Here is a 17,380-nt window from a genome sequence, read left to right as displayed (position 1 = left end):
GCGCTGTACGCAAGCGCAGGACACAGCGCAAGCAAGCTTGGGTGCCCTTGCGTCTGGCTGCCTGACTGGCTGAGAGTGAGCGCCGGCAGCAGCTCGCTGCCGAAGCGCGGCTGTCAGGGCCAGGTGATGAAGCATGCTGCCAAGCGCAGCCGGCAGCCCAGCAAAAGCAGATTCTTGTGCCTTGACAGCAGAGTGCTTGCGTTTGCAGGCTGACTGGCAAACGGAGAGCGCAGAGTGTATGAGTGAGAGGGAGAGAGAAAAAATGAAAAAGACAGCACCTCCTGCTGGGGCAGTTGGGCAGAGGAGCAAAAGCCTACGGCACCTGGTATTCCCAGGCGGTCTCCCATCCAAGTACTAACCAGGCCTGAGCCGGCTTAGCTTCCGAGATCAGACGAGATCGGGCGTTTTCAGGCTAGTATGGCCGTAGGCACCAGTGCACCGCTCCTCTCCGCACTTAAGCGGCATGCAGCCACTCTCAGCTTGCTCCCACGCTGCTCCTCCTTTCTTACACTCCTCTGCCTTCGCCCCTTCACTCACACCCTACACTCTCCCCTCCCACTTTCACCTCTCCTCTCTCACCCGTCCTCCTCACCATTCACTGGCCACTCCGCTGCTTCCTGCTCACATCACTAGCCACCCCACAATCAGTGCTCCTACCGCACCCCCCCCCCCACCCCCAACAGACACAGACCTCTCGCTGCCCAGGTCGCCACTGCGCTGGTCCTGACGGCCGCCGCATCTCTGCTTCCCCTTTCTTCGCGTTTACTCTACCTTCTGCCTACCAGTGAAGAGATCGCACCCGCTCCAGCCTAGCTATTTAAGACCACCTCAGCTTCGGCAAGCCCGCCGGCCGATGGGATCACAGCTCCTTTTCTCCCCTTACTTCGGAAGGGAACTCAGAAACTTGTCAGACCGCCGGCACTAGATGCTGCGGTGAGAAACCGATCTGACAAATTTAATCGAGGAGGCGAACAGGAATGGTCATGAGCGAGAGGCGCTGGACGCTGCCGACCGGCAGTCGAGCCAGGCCTTTGCAAAAGTCCCACCTATTCAAGGAGGTTCCGTCGCTTGATGAGGCATTCAGCGCCAGGTCCTAAACTGGATTTCACATCGCCTTGGCGGCACAAGACAGGCATTGGCAGTTTCGCGGCTCTGCGTCTGCACGAGATTCGATCTGATTGAAATCTATCAAATATTGAAAGGCCGAGATAGGATGGATGTGCTGAGGATGTTTCCTACGGCAGTCATGTGCAGCAGCTGAGGCCACAGCCTCAGTCAGACGTCTCTTTGGAACAAAGTTGAGGAGAAGTTCGTTAAGGGAGGCTGGTGGATATGTGAAATTGTTTGCCACGGACGCCTAGCGATACAATGTCGGTGGGTACGTTTCAGGCGAACGTTGATGGGTTCTTGATCAGCAACGGCTTCAAATAGAGAGGGTGGGATAATTAACCGTCTCAAGGTGGGTGCAAAAGTGCCTCATTCATTCAGTCCCATGTCTCATGCTCCTGCAGGGCGGAGAGAATAACAGCTGCGCACGGACTAGATGGGCCGAAGGGCCTGCTCACACTGTCAGCGCAACTGCCTGCCGGCCAGCACGGCCACCCCTGCCAGAGAAGTGCAACTGCGCCAAAAGTGGCTGGACCAAAGGATAGTGGCCGACGGAAGCAGCTTCTACAGAGTCATGCACAGACCCCGGGCCGGCTAAAGGGAATGCGTGGACAGTATGGGGATCGAACCCACGACCTTGGCGTTATTAGCACCACGCTCTGACCAACTGAGCTAACCGTCCTCGCCTGGGTGGGGCGCGGCTACCTATTGCCAGTCCGGCGGCCTGCAGATGAACCGGCTGGTCCGACTCAGCCATGACAAGCTCTTGAGAGCAGCTTGTGCCGCACAGGGCCATCCGGCTTAGCCGCGGGAAGCAGCTGCCGTCTTTGGTGATGCCTGCTCAGGTGGCAAAGGCAGAGCCGAAGCTGAGAATGGGCGCTGTACGCAAGCGCAGGACACAGCGCAAGCAAGCTTGGGTGCCCTTGCGTCTGGCTGCCTGACTGGCTGAGAGTGAGCGCCGGCAGCAGCTCGCTGCCGAAGCGCGGCTGTCAGGGCCAGGTGATGAAGCATGCTGCCAAGCGCAGCCGGCAGCCCAGCAAAAGCAGATTCTTGTGCCTTGACAGCAGAGTGCTTGCGTTTGCAGGCTGACTGGCAAACGGAGAGCGCAGAGTGTATGAGTGAGAGGGAGAGAGAAAAAATGAAAAAGACAGCACCTCCTGCTGGGGCAGTTGGGCAGAGGAGCAAAAGCCTACGGCACCTGGTATTCCCAGGCGGTCTCCCATCCAAGTACTAACCAGGCCTGAGCCTGCTTAGCTTCCGAGATCAGACGAGATCGGGCGTTTTCAGGCTAGTATGGCCGTAGGCACCAGTGCACCGCTCCTCTCCGCACTTAAGCGGCATGCAGCCACTCTCAGCTTGCTCCCACGCTGCTCCTCCTTTCTTACACTCCTCTGCCTTCGCCCCTTCACTCACACCCTACACTCTCCCCTCCCACTTTCACCTCTCCTCTCTCACCCGTCCTCCTCACCATTCACTGGCCACTCCGCTGCTTCCTGCTCACATCACTAGCCACCCCACAATCAGTGCTCCTACCGCACCCCCCCCCCACCCCCAACAGACACAGACCTCTCGCTGCCCAGGTCGCCACTGCGGTGGTCCTGACGGCCGCCGCATCTCTGCTTCCCCTTTCTTCGCGTTTACTCTACCTTCTGCCTACCAGTGAAGAGATCGCACCCGCTCCAGCCTAGCTATTTAAGACCACCTCAGCTTCGGCAAGCCCGCCGGCCGATGGGATCACAGCTCCTTTTCTCCCCTTACTTCGGAAGGGAACTCAGAAACTTGTCAGACCGCCGGCACTAGATGCTGCGGTGAGAAACCGATCTGACAAATTTAATCGAGGAGGCGAACAGGAATGGTCATGAGCGAGAGGCGCTGGACGCTGCCGACCGGCAGTCGAGCCAGGCCTTTGCAAAAGTCCCACCTATTCAAGGAGGTTCCGTCGCTTGATGAGGCATTCAGCGCCAGGTCCTAAACTGGATTTCACATCGCCTTGGCGGCACAAGACAGGCATTGGCAGTTTCGCGGCTCTGCGTCTGCACGAGATTCGATCTGATTGAAATCTATCAAATATTGAAAGGCCGAGATAGGATGGATGTGCTGAGGATGTTTCCTACGGCAGTCATGTGCAGCAGCTGAGGCCACAGCCTCAGTCAGACGTCTCTTTGGAACAAAGTTGAGGAGAAGTTCGTTAAGGGAGGCTGGTGGATATGTGAAATTGTTTGCCACGGACGCCTAGCGATACAATGTCGGTGGGTACGTTTCAGGCGAACGTTGATGGGTTCTTGATCAGCAACGGCTTCAAATAGAGAGGGTGGGATAATTAACCGTCTCAAGGTGGGTGCAAAAGTGCCTCATTCATTCAGTCCCATGTCTCATGCTCCTGCAGGGCGGAGAGAATAACAGCTGCGCACGGACTAGATGGGCCGAAGGGCCTGCTCACACTGTCAGCGCAACTGCCTGCCGGCCAGCACAGCCACCCCTGCCAGAGAAGTGCAACTGCGCCAAAAGTGGCTGGACCAAAGGATAGTGGACGACGGAAGCAGCTTCTACAGAGTCATGCACAGACCCCGGGCCGGCTAAAGGGAATGCGTGGACAGTACGGGGATCGAACCCACGACCTTGGCGTTATTAGCACCACGCTCTGACCAACTGAGCTAACCGTCCTCGCCTGGGTGGGGCGCGGCTACCTATTGCCAGTCCGGCGGCCTGCAGATGAACCGGCTGGTCCGACTCAGCCATGACAAGCTCTTGAGAGCAGCTTGTGCCGCACAGGGCCATCCGGCTTAGCCGCGGGAAGCAGCTGCCGTCTTTGGTGATGCCTGCTCAGGTGGCAAAGGCAGAGCCGAAGCTGAGAATGGGCGCTGTACGCAAGCGCAGGACACAGCGCAAGCAAGCTTGGGTGCCCTTGCGTCTGGCTGCCTGACTGGCTGAGAGTGAGCGCCGGCAGCAGCTCGCTGCCGAAGCGCGGCTGTCAGGGCCAGGTGATGAAGCATGCTGCCAAGCGCAGCCGGCAGCCCAGCAAAAGCAGATTCTTGTGCCTTGACAGCAGAGTGCTTGCGTTTGCAGGCTGACTGGCAAACGGAGAGCGCAGAGTGTATGAGTGAGAGGGAGAGAGAAAAAATGAAAAAGACAGCACCTCCTGCTGGGGCAGTTGGGCAGAGGAGCAAAAGCCTACGGCACCTGGTATTCCCAGGCGGTCTCCCATCCAAGTACTAACCAGGCCTGAGCCGGCTTAGCTTCCGAGATCAGACGAGATCCGGCGTTTTCAGGCTAGTATGGCCGTAGGCACCAGTGCACCGCTCCTCTCCGCACTTAAGCGGCATGCAGCCACTCTCAGCTTGCTCCCACGCTGCTCCTCCTTTCTTACACTCCTCTGCCTTCGCCCCTTCACTCACACCCTACACTCTCCCCTCCCACTTTCACCTCTCCTCTCTCACCCGTCCTCCTCACCATTCACTGGCCACTCCGCTGCTTCCTGCTCACATCACTAGCCACCCCACAATCAGTGCTCCTACCGCACCCCCCCCCCCACCCCCAACAGACACAGACCTCTCGCTGCCCAGGTCGCCACTGCGCTGGTCCTGACGGCCGCCGCATCTCTGCTTCCCCTTTCTTCGCGTTTACTCTACCTTCTGCCTACCAGTGAAGAGATCGCACCCGCTCCAGCCTAGCTATTTAAGACCACCTCAGCTTCGGCAAGCCCGCCGGCCGATGGGATCACAGCTCCTTTTCTCCCCTTACTTCGGAAGGGAACTCAGAAACTTGTCAGACCGCCGGCACTAGATGCTGCGGTGAGAAACCGATCTGACAAATTTAATCGAGGAGGCGAACAGGAATGGTCATGAGCGAGAGGCGCTGGACGCTGCCGACCGGCAGTCGAGCCAGGCCTTTGCAAAAGTCCCACCTATTCAAGGAGGTTCCGTCGCTTGATGAGGCATTCAGCGCCAGGTCCTAAACTGGATTTCACATCGCCTTGGCGGCACAAGACAGGCATTGGCAGTTTCGCGGCTCTGCGTCTGCACGAGATTCGATCTGATTGAAATCTATCAAATATTGAAAGGCCGAGATAGGATGGATGTGCTGAGGATGTTTCCTACGGCAGTCATGTGCAGCAGCTGAGGCCACAGCCTCAGTCAGACGTCTCTTTGGAACAAAGTTGAGGAGAAGTTCGTTAAGGGAGGCTGGTGGATATGTGAAATTGTTTGCCACGGACGCCTAGCGATACAATGTCGGTGGGTACGTTTCAGGCGAACGTTGATGGGTTCTTGATCAGCAACGGCTTCAAATAGAGAGGGTGGGATAATTAACCGTCTCAAGGTGGGTGCAAAAGTGCCTCATTCATTCAGTCCCATGTCTCATGCTCCTGCAGGGCGGAGAGAATAACAGCTGCGCACGGACTAGATGGGCCGAAGGGCCTGCTCACACTGTCAGCGCAACTGCCTGCCGGCCAGCACGGCCACCCCTGCCAGAGAAGTGCAACTGCGCCAAAAGTGGCTGGACCAAAGGATAGTGGCCGACGGAAGCAGCTTCTACAGAGTCATGCACAGACCCCGGGCCGGCTAAAGGGAATGCGTGGACAGTATGGGGATCGAACCCACGACCTTGGCGTTATTAGCACCACGCTCTGACCAACTGAGCTAACCGTCCTCGCCTGGGTGGGGCGCGGCTACCTATTGCCAGTCCGGCGGCCTGCAGATGAACCGGCTGGTCCGACTCAGCCATGACAAGCTCTTGAGAGCAGCTTGTGCCGCACAGGGCCAGCCGGCTTAGCCGCGGGAAGCAGCTGCCGTCTTTGGTGATGCCTGCTCAGGTGGCAAAGGCAGAGCCGAAGCTGAGAATGGGCGCTGTACGCAAGCGCAGGACACAGCGCAAGCAAGCTTGGGTGCCCTTGCGTCTGGCTGCCTGACTGGCTGAGAGTGAGCGCCGGCAGCAGCTCGCTGCCGAAGCGCGGCTGTCAGGGCCAGGTGATGAAGCATGCTGCCAAGCGCAGCCGGCAGCCCAGCAAAAGCAGATTCTTGTGCCTTGACAGCAGAGTGCTTGCGTTTGCAGGCTGACTGGCAAACGGAGAGCGCAGAGTGTATGAGTGAGAGGGAGAGAGAAAAAATGAAAAAGACAGCACCTCCTGCTGGGGCAGTTGGGCAGAGGAGCAAAAGCCTACGGCACCTGGTATTCCCAGGCGGTCTCCCATCCAAGTACTAACCAGGCCTGAGCCTGCTTAGCTTCCGAGATCAGACGAGATCGGGCGTTTTCAGGCTAGTATGGCCGTAGGCACCAGTGCACCGCTCCTCTCCGCACTTAAGCGGCATGCAGCCACTCTCAGCTTGCTCCCACGCTGCTCCTCCTTTCTTACACTCCTCTGCCTTCGCCCCTTCACTCACACCCTACACTCTCCCCTCCCACTTTCACCTCTCCTCTCTCACCCGTCCTCCTCACCATTCACTGGCCACTCCGCTGCTTCCTGCTCACATCACTAGCCACCCCACAATCAGTGCTCCTACCGCACCCCCCCCCCCACCCCCAACAGACACAGACCTCTCGCTGCCCAGGTCGCCACTGCGCTGGTCCTGACGGCCGCCGCATCTCTGCTTCCCCTTTCTTCGCGTTTACTCTACCTTCTGCCTACCAGTGAAGAGATCGCACCCGCTCCAGCCTAGCTATTTAAGACCACCTCAGCTTCGGCAAGCCCGCCGGCCGATGGGATCACAGCTCCTTTTCTCCCCTTACTTCGGAAGGGAACTCAGAAACTTGTCAGACCGCCGGCACTAGATGCTGCGGTGAGAAACCGATCTGACAAATTTAATCGAGGAGGCGAACAGGAATGGTCATGAGCGAGAGGCGCTGGACGCTGCCGACCGGCAGTCGAGCCAGGCCTTTGCAAAAGTCCCACCTATTCAAGGAGGTTCCGTCGCTTGATGAGGCATTCAGCGCCAGGTCCTAAACTGGATTTCACATCGCCTTGGCGGCACAAGACAGGCATTGGCAGTTTCGCGGCTCTGCGTCTGCACGAGATTCGATCTGATTGAAATCTATCAAATATTGAAAGGCCGAGATAGGATGGATGTGCTGAGGATGTTTCCTACGGCAGTCATGTGCAGCAGCTGAGGCCACAGCCTCAGTCAGACGTCTCTTTGGAACAAAGTTGAGGAGAAGTTCGTTAAGGGAGGCTGGTGGATATGTGAAATTGTTTGCCACGGACGCCTAGCGATACAATGTCGGTGGGTACGTTTCAGGCGAACGTTGATGGGTTCTTGATCAGCAACGGCTTCAAATAGAGAGGGTGGGATAATTAACCGTCTCAAGGTGGGTGCAAAAGTGCCTCATTCATTCAGTCCCATGTCTCATGCTCCTGCAGGGCGGAGAGAATAACAGCTGCGCACGGACTAGATGGGCCGAAGGGCCTGCTCACACTGTCAGCGCAACTGCCTGCCGGCCAGCACAGCCACCCCTGCCAGAGAAGTGCAACTGCGCCAAAAGTGGCTGGACCAAAGGATAGTGGACGACGGAAGCAGCTTCTACAGAGTCATGCACAGACCCCGGGCCGGCTAAAGGGAATGCGTGGACAGTACGGGGATCGAACCCACGACCTTGGCGTTATTAGCACCACGCTCTGACCAACTGAGCTAACCGTCCTCGCCTGGGTGGGGCGCGGCTACCTATTGCCAGTCCGGCGGCCTGCAGATGAACCGGCTGGTCCGACTCAGCCATGACAAGCTCTTGAGAGCAGCTTGTGCCGCACAGGGCCATCCGGCTTAGCCGCGGGAAGCAGCTGCCGTCTTTGGTGATGCCTGCTCAGGTGGCAAAGGCAGAGCCGAAGCTGAGAATGGGCGCTGTACGCAAGCGCAGGACACAGCGCAAGCAAGCTTGGGTGCCCTTGCGTCTGGCTGCCTGACTGGCTGAGAGTGAGCGCCGGCAGCAGCTCGCTGCCGAAGCGCGGCTGTCAGGGCCAGGTGATGAAGCATGCTGCCAAGCGCAGCCGGCAGCCCAGCAAAAGCAGATTCTTGTGCCTTGACAGCAGAGTGCTTGCGTTTGCAGGCTGACTGGCAAACGGAGAGCGCAGAGTGTATGAGTGAGAGGGAGAGAGAAAAAATGAAAAAGACAGCACCTCCTGCTGGGGCAGTTGGGCAGAGGAGCAAAAGCCTACGGCACCTGGTATTCCCAGGCGGTCTCCCATCCAAGTACTAACCAGGCCTGAGCCGGCTTAGCTTCCGAGATCAGACGAGATCCGGCGTTTTCAGGCTAGTATGGCCGTAGGCACCAGTGCACCGCTCCTCTCCGCACTTAAGCGGCATGCAGCCACTCTCAGCTTGCTCCCACGCTGCTCCTCCTTTCTTACACTCCTCTGCCTTCGCCCCTTCACTCACACCCTACACTCTCCCCTCCCACTTTCACCTCTCCTCTCTCACCCGTCCTCCTCACCATTCACTGGCCACTCCGCTGCTTCCTGCTCACATCACTAGCCACCCCACAATCAGTGCTCCTACCGCACCCCCCCCCCACCCCCAACAGACACAGACCTCTCGCTGCCCAGGTCGCCACTGCGCTGGTCCTGACGGCCGCCGCATCTCTGCTTCCCCTTTCTTCGCGTTTACTCTACCTTCTGCCTACCAGTGAAGAGATCGCACCCGCTCCAGCCTAGCTATTTAAGACCACCTCAGCTTCGGCAAGCCCGCCGGCCGATGGGATCACAGCTCCTTTTCTCCCCTTACTTCGGAAGGGAACTCAGAAACTTGTCAGACCGCCGGCACTAGATGCTGCGGTGAGAAACCGATCTGACAAATTTAATCGAGGAGGCGAACAGGAATGGTCATGAGCGAGAGGCGCTGGACGCTGCCGACCGGCAGTCGAGCCAGGCCTTTGCAAAAGTCCCACCTATTCAAGGAGGTTCCGTCGCTTGATGAGGCATTCAGCGCCAGGTCCTAAACTGGATTTCACATCGCCTTGGCGGCACAAGACAGGCATTGGCAGTTTCGCGGCTCTGCGTCTGCACGAGATTCGATCTGATTGAAATCTATCAAATATTGAAAGGCCGAGATAGGATGGATGTGCTGAGGATGTTTCCTACGGCAGTCATGTGCAGCAGCTGAGGCCACAGCCTCAGTCAGACGTCTCTTTGGAACAAAGTTGAGGAGAAGTTCGTTAAGGGAGGCTGGTGGATATGTGAAATTGTTTGCCACGGACGCCTAGCGATACAATGTCGGTGGGTACGTTTCAGGCGAACGTTGATGGGTTCTTGATCAGCAACGGCTTCAAATAGAGAGGGTGGGATAATTAACCGTCTCAAGGTGGGTGCAAAAGTGCCTCATTCATTCAGTCCCATGTCTCATGCTCCTGCAGGGCGGAGAGAATAACAGCTGCGCACGGACTAGATGGGCCGAAGGGCCTGCTCACACTGTCAGCGCAACTGCCTGCCGGCCAGCACGGCCACCCCTGCCAGAGAAGTGCAACTGCGCCAAAAGTGGCTGGACCAAAGGATAGTGGCCGACGGAAGCAGCTTCTACAGAGTCATGCACAGACCCCGGGCCGGCTAAAGGGAATGCGTGGACAGTATGGGGATCGAACCCACGACCTTGGCGTTATTAGCACCACGCTCTGACCAACTGAGCTAACCGTCCTCGCCTGGGTGGGGCGCGGCTACCTATTGCCAGTCCGGCGGCCTGCAGATGAACCGGCTGGTCCGACTCAGCCATGACAAGCTCTTGAGAGCAGCTTGTGCCGCACAGGGCCAGCCGGCTTAGCCGCGGGAAGCAGCTGCCGTCTTTGGTGATGCCTGCTCAGGTGGCAAAGGCAGAGCCGAAGCTGAGAATGGGCGCTGTACGCAAGCGCAGGACACAGCGCAAGCAAGCTTGGGTGCCCTTGCGTCTGGCTGCCTGACTGGCTGAGAGTGAGCGCCGGCAGCAGCTCGCTGCCGAAGCGCGGCTGTCAGGGCCAGGTGATGAAGCATGCTGCCAAGCGCAGCCGGCAGCCCAGCAAAAGCAGATTCTTGTGCCTTGACAGCAGAGTGCTTGCGTTTGCAGGCTGACTGGCAAACGGAGAGCGCAGAGTGTATGAGTGAGAGGGAGAGAGAAAAAATGAAAAAGACAGCACCTCCTGCTGGGGCAGTTGGGCAGAGGAGCAAAAGCCTACGGCACCTGGTATTCCCAGGCGGTCTCCCATCCAAGTACTAACCAGGCCTGAGCCTGCTTAGCTTCCGAGATCAGACGAGATCGGGCGTTTTCAGGCTAGTATGGCCGTAGGCACCAGTGCACCGCTCCTCTCCGCACTTAAGCGGCATGCAGCCACTCTCAGCTTGCTCCCACGCTGCTCCTCCTTTCTTACACTCCTCTGCCTTCGCCCCTTCACTCACACCCTACACTCTCCCCTCCCACTTTCACCTCTCCTCTCTCACCCGTCCTCCTCACCATTCACTGGCCACTCCGCTGCTTCCTGCTCACATCACTAGCCACCCCACAATCAGTGCTCCTACCGCACCCCCCCCCCCCACCCCCAACAGACACAGACCTCTCGCTGCCCAGGTCGCCACTGCGCTGGTCCTGACGGCCGCCGCATCTCTGCTTCCCCTTTCTTCGCGTTTACTCTACCTTCTGCCTACCAGTGAAGAGATCGCACCCGCTCCAGCCTAGCTATTTAAGACCACCTCAGCTTCGGCAAGCCCGCCGGCCGATGGGATCACAGCTCCTTTTCTCCCCTTACTTCGGAAGGGAACTCAGAAACTTGTCAGACCGCCGGCACTAGATGCTGCGGTGAGAAACCGATCTGACAAATTTAATCGAGGAGGCGAACAGGAATGGTCATGAGCGAGAGGCGCTGGACGCTGCCGACCGGCAGTCGAGCCAGGCCTTTGCAAAAGTCCCACCTATTCAAGGAGGTTCCGTCGCTTGATGAGGCATTCAGCGCCAGGTCCTAAACTGGATTTCACATCGCCTTGGCGGCACAAGACAGGCATTGGCAGTTTCGCGGCTCTGCGTCTGCACGAGATTCGATCTGATTGAAATCTATCAAATATTGAAAGGCCGAGATAGGATGGATGTGCTGAGGATGTTTCCTACGGCAGTCATGTGCAGCAGCTGAGGCCACAGCCTCAGTCAGACGTCTCTTTGGAACAAAGTTGAGGAGAAGTTCGTTAAGGGAGGCTGGTGGATATGTGAAATTGTTTGCCACGGACGCCTAGCGATACAATGTCGGTGGGTACGTTTCAGGCGAACGTTGATGGGTTCTTGATCAGCAACGGCTTCAAATAGAGAGGGTGGGATAATTAACCGTCTCAAGGTGGGTGCAAAAGTGCCTCATTCATTCAGTCCCATGTCTCATGCTCCTGCAGGGCGGAGAGAATAACAGCTGCGCACGGACTAGATGGGCCGAAGGGCCTGCTCACACTGTCAGCGCAACTGCCTGCCGGCCAGCACAGCCACCCCTGCCAGAGAAGTGCAACTGCGCCAAAAGTGGCTGGACCAAAGGATAGTGGACGACGGAAGCAGCTTCTACAGAGTCATGCACAGACCCCGGGCCGGCTAAAGGGAATGCGTGGACAGTACGGGGATCGAACCCACGACCTTGGCGTTATTAGCACCACGCTCTGACCAACTGAGCTAACCGTCCTCGCCTGGGTGGGGCGCGGCTACCTATTGCCAGTCCGGCGGCCTGCAGATGAACCGGCTGGTCCGACTCAGCCATGACAAGCTCTTGAGAGCAGCTTGTGCCGCACAGGGCCATCCGGCTTAGCCGCGGGAAGCAGCTGCCGTCTTTGGTGATGCCTGCTCAGGTGGCAAAGGCAGAGCCGAAGCTGAGAATGGGCGCTGTACGCAAGCGCAGGACACAGCGCAAGCAAGCTTGGGTGCCCTTGCGTCTGGCTGCCTGACTGGCTGAGAGTGAGCGCCGGCAGCAGCTCGCTGCCGAAGCGCGGCTGTCAGGGCCAGGTGATGAAGCATGCTGCCAAGCGCAGCCGGCAGCCCAGCAAAAGCAGATTCTTGTGCCTTGACAGCAGAGTGCTTGCGTTTGCAGGCTGACTGGCAAACGGAGAGCGCAGAGTGTATGAGTGAGAGGGAGAGAGAAAAAATGAAAAAGACAGCACCTCCTGCTGGGGCAGTTGGGCAGAGGAGCAAAAGCCTACGGCACCTGGTATTCCCAGGCGGTCTCCCATCCAAGTACTAACCAGGCCTGAGCCTGCTTAGCTTCCGAGATCAGACGAGATCGGGCGTTTTCAGGCTGGTATGGCCGTAGGCACCAGTGCACCGCTCCTCTCCGCACTTAAGCGGCATGCAGCCACTCTCAGCTTGCTCCCACGCTGCTCCTCCTTTCTTACACTCCTCTGCCTTCGCCCCTTCACTCACACCCTACACTCTCCCCTCCCACTTTCACCTCTCCTCTCTCACCCGTCCTCCTCACCATTCACTGGCCACTCCGCTGCTTCCTGCTCACATCACTAGCCACCCCACAATCAGTGCTCCTACCGCACCCCCCCCCCCACCCCCAACAGACACAGACCTCTCGCTGCCCAGGTCGCCACTGCGCTGGTCCTGACGGCCGCCGCATCTCTGCTTCCCCTTTCTTCGCGTTTACTCTACCTTCTGCCTACCAGTGAAGAGATCGCACCCGCTCCAGCCTAGCTATTTAAGACCACCTCAGCTTCGGCAAGCCCGCCGGCCGATGGGATCACAGCTCCTTTTCTCCCCTTACTTCGGAAGGGAACTCAGAAACTTGTCAGACCGCCGGCACTAGATGCTGCGGTGAGAAACCGATCTGACAAATTTAATCGAGGAGGCGAACAGGAATGGTCATGAGCGAGAGGCGCTGGACGCTGCCGACCGGCAGTCGAGCCAGGCCTTTGCAAAAGTCCCACCTATTCAAGGAGGTTCCGTCGCTTGATGAGGCATTCAGCGCCAGGTCCTAAACTGGATTTCACATCGCCTTGGCGGCACAAGACAGGCATTGGCAGTTTCGCGGCTCTGCGTCTGCACGAGATTCGATCTGATTGAAATCTATCAAATATTGAAAGGCCGAGATAGGATGGATGTGCTGAGGATGTTTCCTACGGCAGTCATGTGCAGCAGCTGAGGCCACAGCCTCAGTCAGACGTCTCTTTGGAACAAAGTTGAGGAGAAGTTCGTTAAGGGAGGCTGGTGGATATGTGAAATTGTTTGCCACGGACGCCTAGCGATACAATGTCGGTGGGTACGTTTCAGGCGAACGTTGATGGGTTCTTGATCAGCAACGGCTTCAAATAGAGAGGGTGGGATAATTAACCGTCTCAAGGTGGGTGCAAAAGTGCCTCATTCATTCAGTCCCATGTCTCATGCTCCTGCAGGGCGGAGAGAATAACAGCTGCGCACGGACTAGATGGGCCGAAGGGCCTGCTCACACTGTCAGCGCAACTGCCTGCCGGCCAGCACAGCCACCCCTGCCAGAGAAGTGCAACTGCGCCAAAAGTGGCTGGACCAAAGGATAGTGGACGACGGAAGCAGCTTCTACAGAGTCATGCACAGACCCCGGGCCGGCTAAAGGGAATGCGTGGACAGTACGGGGATCGAACCCACGACCTTGGCGTTATTAGCACCACGCTCTGACCAACTGAGCTAACCGTCCTCGCCTGGGTGGGGCGCGGCTACCTATTGCCAGTCCGGCGGCCTGCAGATGAACCGGCTGGTCCGACTCAGCCATGACAAGCTCTTGAGAGCAGCTTGTGCCGCACAGGGCCATCCGGCTTAGCCGCGGGAAGCAGCTGCCGTCTTTGGTGATGCCTGCTCAGGTGGCAAAGGCAGAGCCGAAGCTGAGAATGGGCGCTGTACGCAAGCGCAGGACACAGCGCAAGCAAGCTTGGGTGCCCTTGCGTCTGGCTGCCTGACTGGCTGAGAGTGAGCGCCGGCAGCAGCTCGCTGCCGAAGCGCGGCTGTCAGGGCCAGGTGATGAAGCATGCTGCCAAGCGCAGCCGGCAGCCCAGCAAAAGCAGATTCTTGTGCCTTGACAGCAGAGTGCTTGCGTTTGCAGGCTGACTGGCAAACGGAGAGCGCAGAGTGTATGAGTGAGAGGGAGAGAGAAAAAATGAAAAAGACAGCACCTCCTGCTGGGGCAGTTGGGCAGAGGAGCAAAAGCCTACGGCACCTGGTATTCCCAGGCGGTCTCCCATCCAAGTACTAACCAGGCCTGAGCCGGCTTAGCTTCCGAGATCAGACGAGATCGGGCGTTTTCAGGCTAGTATGGCCGTAGGCACCAGTGCACCGCTCCTCTCCGCACTTAAGCGGCATGCAGCCACTCTCAGCTTGCTCCCACGCTGCTCCTCCTTTCTTACACTCCTCTGCCTTCGCCCCTTCACTCACACCCTACACTCTCCCCTCCCACTTTCACCTCTCCTCTCTCACCCGTCCTCCTCACCATTCACTGGCCACTCCGCTGCTTCCTGCTCACATCACTAGCCACCCCACAATCAGTGCTCCTACCGCACCCCCCCCCCCACCCCCAACAGACACAGACCTCTCGCTGCCCAGGTCGCCACTGCGCTGGTCCTGACGGCCGCCGCATCTCTGCTTCCCCTTTCTTCGCGTTTACTCTACCTTCTGCCTACCAGTGAAGAGATCGCACCCGCTCCAGCCTAGCTATTTAAGACCACCTCAGCTTCGGCAAGCCCGCCGGCCGATGGGATCACAGCTCCTTTTCTCCCCTTACTTCGGAAGGGAACTCAGAAACTTGTCAGACCGCCGGCACTAGATGCTGCGGTGAGAAACCGATCTGACAAATTTAATCGAGGAGGCGAACAGGAATGGTCATGAGCGAGAGGCGCTGGACGCTGCCGACCGGCAGTCGAGCCAGGCCTTTGCAAAAGTCCCACCTATTCAAGGAGGTTCCGTCGCTTGATGAGGCATTCAGCGCCAGGTCCTAAACTGGATTTCACATCGCCTTGGCGGCACAAGACAGGCATTGGCAGTTTCGCGGCTCTGCGTCTGCACGAGATTCGATCTGATTGAAATCTATCAAATATTGAAAGGCCGAGATAGGATGGATGTGCTGAGGATGTTTCCTACGGCAGTCATGTGCAGCAGCTGAGGCCACAGCCTCAGTCAGACGTCTCTTTGGAACAAAGTTGAGGAGAAGTTCGTTAAGGGAGGCTGGTGGATATGTGAAATTGTTTGCCACGGACGCCTAGCGATACAATGTCGGTGGGTACGTTTCAGGCGAACGTTGATGGGTTCTTGATCAGCAACGGCTTCAAATAGAGAGGGTGGGATAATTAACCGTCTCAAGGTGGGTGCAAAAGTGCCTCATTCATTCAGTCCCATGTCTCATGCTCCTGCAGGGCGGAGAGAATAACAGCTGCGCACGGACTAGATGGGCCGAAGGGCCTGCTCACACTGTCAGCGCAACTGCCTGCCGGCCAGCACAGCCACCCCTGCCAGAGAAGTGCAACTGCGCCAAAAGTGGCTGGACCAAAGGATAGTGGACGACGGAAGCAGCTTCTACAGAGTCATGCACAGACCCCGGGCCGGCTAAAGGGAATGCGTGGACAGTACGGGGATCGAACCCACGACCTTGGCGTTATTAGCACCACGCTCTGACCAACTGAGCTAACCGTCCTCGCCTGGGTGGGGCGCGGCTACCTATTGCCAGTCCGGCGGCCTGCAGATGAACCGGCTGGTCCGACTCAGCCATGACAAGCTCTTGAGAGCAGCTTGTGCCGCACAGGGCCATCCGGCTTAGCCGCGGGAAGCAGCTGCCGTCTTTGGTGATGCCTGCTCAGGTGGCAAAGGCAGAGCCGAAGCTGAGAATGGGCGCTGTACGCAAGCGCAGGACACAGCGCAAGCAAGCTTGGGTGCCCTTGCGTCTGGCTGCCTGACTGGCTGAGAGTGAGCGCCGGCAGCAGCTCGCTGCCGAAGCGCGGCTGTCAGGGCCAGGTGATGAAGCATGCTGCCAAGCGCAGCCGGCAGCCCAGCAAAAGCAGATTCTTGTGCCTTGACAGCAGAGTGCTTGCGTTTGCAGGCTGACTGGCAAACGGAGAGCGCAGAGTGTATGAGTGAGAGGGAGAGAGAAAAAATGAAAAAGACAGCACCTCCTGCTGGGGCAGTTGGGCAGAGGAGCAAAAGCCTACGGCACCTGGTATTCCCAGGCGGTCTCCCATCCAAGTACTAACCAGGCCTGAGCCGGCTTAGCTTCCGAGATCAGACGAGATCGGGCGTTTTCAGGCTAGTATGGCCGTAGGCACCAGTGCACCGCTCCTCTCCGCACTTAAGCGGCATGCAGCCACTCTCAGCTTGCTCCCACGCTGCTCCTCCTTTCTTACACTCCTCTGCCTTCGCCCCTTCACTCACACCCTACACTCTCCCCTCCCACTTTCACCTCTCCTCTCTCACCCGTCCTCCTCACCATTCACTGGCCACTCCGCTGCTTCCTGCTCACATCACTAGCCACCCCACAATCAGTGCTCCTACCGCACCCCCCCCCCCCACCCCCAACAGACACAGACCTCTCGCTGCCCAGGTCGCCACTGCGCTGGTCCTGACGGCCGCCGCATCTCTGCTTCCCCTTTCTTCGCGTTTACTCTACCTTCTGCCTACCAGTGAAGAGATCGCACCCGCTCCAGCCTAGCTATTTAAGACCACCTCAGCTTCGGCAAGCCCGCCGGCCGATGGGATCACAGCTCCTTTTCTCCCCTTACTTCGGAAGGGAACTCAGAAACTTGTCAGACCGCCGGCACTAGATGCTGCGGTGAGAAACCGATCTGACAAATTTAATCGAGGAGGCGAACAGGAATGGTCATGAGCGAGAGGCGCTGGACGCTGCCGACCGGCAGTCGAGCCAGGCCTTTGCAAAAGTCCCACCTATTCAAGGAGGTTCCGTCGCTTGATGAGGCATTCAGCGCCAGGTCCTAAACTGGATTTCACATCGCCTTGGCGGCACAAGACAGGCATTGGCAGTTTCGCGGCTCTGCGTCTGCACGAGATTCGATCTGATTGAAATCTATCAAATATTGAAAGGCCGAGATAGGATGGATGTGCTGAGGATGTTTCCTACGGCAGTCATGTGCAGCAGCTGAGGCCACAGCCTCAGTCAGACGTCTCTTTGGAACAAAGTTGAGGAGAAGTTCGTTAAGGGAGGCTGGTGGATATGTGAAATTGTTTGCCACGGACGCCTAGCGATACAATGTCGGTGGGTACGTTTCAGGCGAACGTTGATGGGTTCTTGATCAGCAACGGCTTCAAATAGAGAGGGTGGGATAATTAACCGTCTCAAGGTGGGTGCAAAAGTGCCTCATTCATTCAGTCCCATGTCTCATGCTCCTGCAGGGCGG

The 17,380-nt window shown here is 57.9% G+C and overlaps 9 non-coding genes across 9 annotated transcripts; all 9 read right to left on the bottom strand.

Annotated features, from left to right (window-relative positions):
- Positions 1-310: 310 nt before the first annotated feature.
- LOC140194284 (5S ribosomal RNA) lies at positions 311-429 on the bottom strand. The gene has a single exon (XR_011885135.1). It is a non-coding gene; the product is annotated as a 5S ribosomal RNA (ribosomal RNA).
- Positions 430-2,293: 1,864 nt separating this feature from the next.
- Positions 2,294-2,412, bottom strand: LOC140194220 (5S ribosomal RNA). Its single transcript, XR_011885072.1, has one exon. It is a non-coding gene; the product is annotated as a 5S ribosomal RNA (ribosomal RNA).
- A 1,863-nt stretch (positions 2,413-4,275) lies between these two features.
- Positions 4,276-4,394, bottom strand: LOC140194309 (5S ribosomal RNA). The gene has a single exon (XR_011885160.1). It is a non-coding gene; the product is annotated as a 5S ribosomal RNA (ribosomal RNA).
- A 1,864-nt stretch (positions 4,395-6,258) lies between these two features.
- On the bottom strand, positions 6,259-6,377 carry LOC140194219 (5S ribosomal RNA). The gene has a single exon (XR_011885071.1). It is a non-coding gene; the product is annotated as a 5S ribosomal RNA (ribosomal RNA).
- Positions 6,378-8,241: 1,864 nt separating this feature from the next.
- On the bottom strand, positions 8,242-8,360 carry LOC140194308 (5S ribosomal RNA). The gene has a single exon (XR_011885159.1). It is a non-coding gene; the product is annotated as a 5S ribosomal RNA (ribosomal RNA).
- Positions 8,361-10,223: 1,863 nt separating this feature from the next.
- LOC140194218 (5S ribosomal RNA) lies at positions 10,224-10,342 on the bottom strand. Its single transcript, XR_011885070.1, has one exon. It is a non-coding gene; the product is annotated as a 5S ribosomal RNA (ribosomal RNA).
- Positions 10,343-12,207: 1,865 nt separating this feature from the next.
- LOC140194273 (5S ribosomal RNA) lies at positions 12,208-12,326 on the bottom strand. The gene has a single exon (XR_011885124.1). It is a non-coding gene; the product is annotated as a 5S ribosomal RNA (ribosomal RNA).
- A 1,864-nt stretch (positions 12,327-14,190) lies between these two features.
- On the bottom strand, positions 14,191-14,309 carry LOC140194283 (5S ribosomal RNA). The gene has a single exon (XR_011885134.1). It is a non-coding gene; the product is annotated as a 5S ribosomal RNA (ribosomal RNA).
- A 1,864-nt stretch (positions 14,310-16,173) lies between these two features.
- LOC140194282 (5S ribosomal RNA) lies at positions 16,174-16,292 on the bottom strand. Its single transcript, XR_011885133.1, has one exon. It is a non-coding gene; the product is annotated as a 5S ribosomal RNA (ribosomal RNA).
- Positions 16,293-17,380: the final 1,088 nt, after the last annotated feature.

The sequence above is a fragment of the Mobula birostris genome, chromosome 2 (assembly GCF_030028105.1).
Source record: "Mobula birostris isolate sMobBir1 chromosome 2, sMobBir1.hap1, whole genome shotgun sequence".
Classification (NCBI taxonomy): Eukaryota; Metazoa; Chordata; class Chondrichthyes; order Myliobatiformes; family Myliobatidae; genus Mobula; species Mobula birostris.
Note: the sequence above shows the minus strand (reverse complement) of the source record. Positions and strands in the feature narration are given on the sequence as shown.